Below are 6,000 nucleotides of genomic sequence, written 5' to 3' on the forward strand. Positions count from 1 at the left end.
ACACATATAATGGACTCTTACAGAAGGCAAGTAAGAGAAAATGGAAAACATGTAAAAGTAAGAGAAAACTCACCCTTCTCTTTCTTTTCTCCGAGTCCTGTAACCTAAAAACAAAGCACAGTATCTGTAAGAAGGAAACTTGTAGGTATAAATATCAATATTCTAAAACACACAGTATTGTATTTATGATGTTCTGACACAACAAATAATGATAAAAAGTAGTGCTCCGCAAAATATTTACATAAAACTATCAGTGCACTACATGGAATGGTGCCAAAAGCTTTTTTATTTTTTATAAGATACAAGAAGCAACTGTTACAGTTTGCCATACTTTTAAACCTCACAAATACCAAAAGACAAAGTGCTGTCAAATAACTTTTGAATTTGTAACACATTTGGTGTTTCCTTTTCCACGCCTAAGGTGACTTTTTTTAATACCGTTCAATGTGGTTTTCTAAAGAAGTTCTAAAACAATCATTCTTGGCCTCACCATCAATGACTGGCATACAATATATATGTGAAAAGGCACTACCGGCCCTCAGACTGAACGAATCACACCAACTATATCTATGCAATGTTACACCCTGTTCCAGGAAACACTTTATGGATCAAAAAGCAACTTTTGGCCCTTTTCAGACTATAAACTCAAGAAAAGTAAGTTATACCATAAAATGTGTACTCTCAAAGAAGAATTGGAATATCACCAGTTCTACTACATTCAACTAAGGCTGGACTCTGCACTTACACCAAAGAGTTCCATACAACTAAAAAAAGTTAAAGAAAAACAAATCTAGCACACAAGTAAAGAATTCAAATAAGCATCCCAAACAGGAGACAAAATCCTATATTTGGTCCTCACCAATATGAGACAGCTCTGTTCCCACCATCTGGAATTTCTGCAATAGTCAAACTGGACAATAAAATCAGTCAGATTAACCCGAAGACTGAAGCTAGAAGCATCTTCAAATACATCATTATTCTGATATTAGGTGAATTCTAATCTACTAAAACTGAGTGAGAACATGGCTAAATTCAACATTCACTTCCAATCCAGTCCCACGACCTCAGTGTATTCAGAATCCATTACCGCCAAATTCTGTGCACATGTGGATAACAGAAAAGATGTGTACCCTTCCAAAGAAAATAAAATGCCAAATATAATATACCCCTATGTGGAATCCAAACACAAACAGGCTCTATAATAAAATAAAAAAAAAAATGTATACAGTTATAAATGTAATTCTCAAGATGTCAAAAACGTTCTTGCTAAACTTGGCAAGGAACTCCAGCATCAAATCAAAATCAACAGCAGCTAAACACAAGGTAAAAAATAGTCACCCAGGCAAAAGACAATCACAAAGCTTTCTTAAACTATGTTCAAAAACTCAAACAATGCCCAGCACTACACAGAACTAAGACAACATTGCATACCCAGGCCCTAAGGACAAAGCCAATCTACTATCAGACATATTTAATTATAACTTCACCCCCCCAAACATTCCCAGATCACATACCCACACCTACACCCCCCTCAAAGCACCCAAGAACAAGTCCTTAAAAGCTCTTTCCAAGCACAAGAACACTGCTTATATGGGCTACAAAATACCAAACTGTTTACTAGTCAACATGAAAAGTACAGTTTTGTACCTACCATAAATGTAGATGTTCAAGTGTATATACTGCTGCAGTCACCACACTTGGGGTTATCTTGCCGTCAGGAGGTCCTGCAGTCGGACGAATCCCAAAGTCTTGATCCTGCGTCGGTTGTCGTCGCTTCTTCCCTGACGTCAGTGTGACAGGGATATAAAAGAGGCAGCCAACGCCATTTTCTTCAGTTTTTCTTGCCCCAGATGTCAGGTGCCCCCAACTAGGAAGGCAATACAGATAACTATGCAAAAACACCCCAGTAGATAAACAATAGTACTAGCTGTTAGCAAATACACCATATAGACATGCATCCAATTGATTGATGTATATGGAGTTATAACTAACACCCTGGTATGTAGAGGGGATGGTGGGAGGGTAAACTGGACTGCAGCAGTATATACAGTCGAACATCTACATTTATGGTAGGTACAAAACTGTACTATGTTCATCGTGTTATACTGCTGCAGTCATCACACTTGGGTAGAATCCCAAAGCTATGAACGGGTGGCTGGTACTAGACTGGGTTAGGCGAAGCTAGGATGCCCTGCAGGACTGCAGTGGCAAAACCAGCTCTAGTTTTTGAGTATAATGGAAGGTGGTAGTGCTTGGTAAAGGTGTGCACTGAACTCCAAGTAGCTGCCTCCAGAATGTCCTTGGTTGGAACCCCCCTGAGAAAGGCTGCTGAGGTTGCTGTAGCCCTGGTAGAATGGGACCTAATATTAACAGGCACTGCTTTCCCATGGTGCGAGTAGCAAAAGCGGATACAATGTGCTATACATATGGAGATGGTCTGTTTTGAAATAGCCTTTCCTTGTGAACCTGCAGCATAGGATACAAAGAGTTGGTCAGTTTTTCTGAAGGTCTTTGTCTTATCCAAACAGTAATGTAGCTGTCTGTGAATGTCCAAAGAGTGAGGGAGCTTTTCTCCTTTATTCTGGGGGTTTGGATAAAAGGTGGGTAAATGAATGGTCTGATTCAAAGCCACACTGGATACTACCTTTTGCATAAAGGTAGGGTTAGTTCGTAGAGAGACTCTGTCCTGATGGAAAATGATGAAAGGTTTCACTGCCATGAGTGCCTGTAGTTCTGAGACCCTGCGTGCTGAGGTGATAGCCAGCAACAGAGCTGTTTTCCATGACAAGTATTGTAGTTCTGCTGAGAAGGCTGGTTCGAAAGGAGGCAGTGTTCATTTTTCTAAAACGAAGTTGAGGTCCCAAGCTGGCGTTGGGGGTTTTCTGGGGGGGTCTTATATTCTTAGCCCCTCTGAGAAACTGCCTTAGTAAAGGGTGTGAGAATATGGGAGGATCCGTATTATATTGAGCTGAAATGGCTGAAGCATGGATCTTAATGGATGAGAAAGAAAGGCCTTTGTGTAGCATCTCAGTTAAGTATTGCAGTATTTGAGGAATGTTTGGTATCCCAGGATTTTGGCCTTTAGCCTGGTTCCATGCACAAAATCTTTTCCATTTGTTTGAGTAAGTTTTTCTGGTGCTGGGCCCCCTGGCCTCCAAAATGACATTCAGGACGTCCTTTGAGAGAAGTGTTGATTGATAATTCAAGGTATTCTCCATGCAGCTAAAAGTCCTGAGCTGACTGTGAAGGGTCTGAGAGTTTTGCTGAGTCAACAGGAATGGGAATTGAGGTAAGATCCATGGAGAGCTGAGTCAAGTTCCTTAGTAATGGGTACCAGTGCTGACGTGGCCAGTCCGGAGCAATGAGGATCATTTGTGGTCTCTCTGATCTGACTTTCAGTAATTCCTTGGCCAATAGAGGTAGTGGTGGGAAGGCACAGACTGTCAATGCTGTCCAACTGAAAGATAGGGCATCCACTTTCCAGGCTAGGGAATGATAAGTCCTTGTGCAAAATTTCTGTAGTTGGCAATTGTTGGGGGAGGCAAATAGATCTATGTCTGGGCACCCCCACCTTTGAGTTATCATTGAAAATACTTGTGGGTGTAGTCTCCACTCGTGAGGATCTGCCATATTTCTGCTTAATTCGTCTGACAATATGTTTTCCTTTCCTGGCAGGAATTGTGCTTGCAGTTGCACTTGGTAAGTCAATGCTATGTTCCACAAGGTCATTGCCTGTCTGCATAAAGGGTAGGAGTGTGTTCCTCCCTGTTTATGTACCACATAACTGTGATGTTGTCTGTCCTTATTAGTAGTTGTCCTGGATGCAAGAGGTCCTTGAAGGCTGTCAGTGCATTTTGCACGGCTAGCATCTCCTTTTGGTTGATGTGTAGATGCATTTGTTTTGCAGACCATTTGCCCTGTATGCACTGTCCTGCCATGTGTGCTCCCCAGGCGTAGTCTGAAGAATCTGCTGTCATAGTTTGGTTTGCTGGAGGTAAGACAAAAGGAAGACCCTTGTTTATTTGACATGTTTGAGCCCACCATAGGAACTCTTTTTGAAGGTAGGGAATGAGAAGTACACTTGTTTTGAGGCTGTGCCTGTGTTGAGCCCATACACTTTTCAGGTACCATTGTAATTTCCTCATATGCAGCTTTGCATGTGGAACTAGTTGAATGCAGGATGCCATGAACCCCAATGCCTGCAGGATTTTTCTTGCAGTGAGCTGGGTAGAAGTTGCGATCTTTTTGAAGTAGTCAGTTGTTTTTGTTTGTCTGGCGTGAGATAAACCATCTGGGCCGTTGTATTTAAGCTGGCACCCAGGAATGTTATTGTCTTGTGAGGGTATCAGTTTTGACTTCTTTTTGTTTACTGTGTACCCTAGGCAACTTAGCAGCTTTGTTACAAATGCCAGATGCTGTAATAGAATGTCCTTGCTGTCCACTTGGATCAGGCAGTCCAGATATGGATAAATTTGTATTCCTCGTTGTCTGCAGTATGCAATTACTGATGCCAGGCATTTCTTAAATACTCTGGGCACAGTAGATAAGCCAAAGGGCAATGCAGAGAATTGATAATGCGTTGTACCTGCCAAAAATCTGAGATATCTTCTGCAATCTTGTCTGATAGGGACATGCAGGTATGCCTCTGAGGTCCAACGTTACCAGCCAAGACTCCTTGCCCAGCATGGGAAGAAGCTGCTGTAGTGTGAGCATTTTGAATTTGGGTACCTCCAGGTATGTGTTTAGGACTGAGAGGTCTAAAATGGGTCTCCAGGCTTTGTCCTTTCTTGGTACTAGAAATAGTCTTGAGTAAAAACCTTTACCTTGCTCCTTTGTAGGTACCTTTTGAATTGCTTTCATATCCACGAGAGCTGAAATTTGCGTTTGTGCCTCTGCCCAATGGTTTGGAGGCAGATTTGGCATGCCTCTCATCCGTGGTAAAGTGAGAAAATGAAATCTGTAGCCTCGGGTAATAATATCCAGAACCCATTTGTCCTTTGTTACGATGCACCAATTTTGTGGAAATAGAGCCAGTCTTCCTCCCAAAAGGTGCTGCCAGGGCAATTTTGCTTGGCAGGCGAAGAGGGAAGTCATTGTGTTTGTTTCCTGAAGGGTTGAGATCTTTCGTCTCCACCTCTGAGTTGTTGTATGCCATTGTCTAGGCCTGAAAGAACCTTGTGGCTGGCCTCTGCCCCTTTGGCGTCTGTACCTACCCCTTTGGGGTCTGTCTGATGCTGGAAAGGACCAGTTTTTTGATGGCCAGTTTCTGCTGAAACGAGGAGGTTGTACCTGTAAAAAATCTTTAACTGTCTGCATACATTTTACCTTTTCTTCCATTTTCTTTAAGACTTCCTCTGCTTTGACACCAAATAACACATCTTTCTGCAATGGAGCATACAATAACTTTGCTTTGACATGTTCTGGTAAGGCTTGATCTTTTAGCCAAGCATGTCTACGAATTACAGATCCTGTGACAGCTGCTCTACATGAGGCTTCCAATGAATCAAAACCACACTGTAAGGTATGCTTTCCCACCTGTTCTGCTGCATGCAGCAAATCCTGCATCTCTTTGAAATCAGGTTGATCTGTCTAAGGGATCATTTTCTGCTTTAACTGTGTAATCAAGTACTGCTGGTATTTTATTATGTGGAACTGGCAGTTTAAGGCCCTCATGGCCAAAGTGGCAGACGTATACACTTTCTTCCCCCATCTTTCTAATGCTCTGGAATCCCTTTCAGAAGGTAGTGGATTCTTAGCAGCAGAGGCCTTAACCCCTTTGGGACCCTGGGAAATGGTTTTGGGGTTTGCAACAGGGCTTTTATATAGAAACTTATGAGAATCAGGAACTTGGTAGTATCTGTCTGGTTTAGCTGGTGCAGGGGGTAAGGAGTCTGGGTTTAGACTAGATTCGGAGTAAACATCATCCAAAATGTCTAAAACTGGAGGAATTGCAAGGGGTCTATGCTGTGGAAGAAGAAGAAACTCACGGAGTCTTTTCTT

The 6,000-nt window shown here is 42.1% G+C and overlaps 1 protein-coding gene across 1 annotated transcript in view; it reads right to left on the reverse strand.

The window, feature by feature from the left end:
- CHST12 (carbohydrate sulfotransferase 12) overlaps nt 1-121 on the reverse strand; it is an 86,210-nt gene extending 86,089 nt beyond the window's left edge. The window contains exon 1 of the mRNA XM_044089130.1: nt 74-121. The gene's annotated coding sequence lies outside the window, so the exon portion shown is untranslated. The remainder of the gene's footprint in view (nt 1-73) is intronic.
- Nucleotides 122-6,000: the final 5,879 nt, after the last annotated feature.

This window comes from Protopterus annectens, chromosome 12.part0, assembly GCF_019279795.1.
Source record: "Protopterus annectens isolate FY-2018-M chromosome 12.part0, PAN1.0, whole genome shotgun sequence".
Lineage (NCBI taxonomy): Eukaryota > Metazoa > Chordata > Ceratodontiformes > Protopteridae > Protopterus > Protopterus annectens.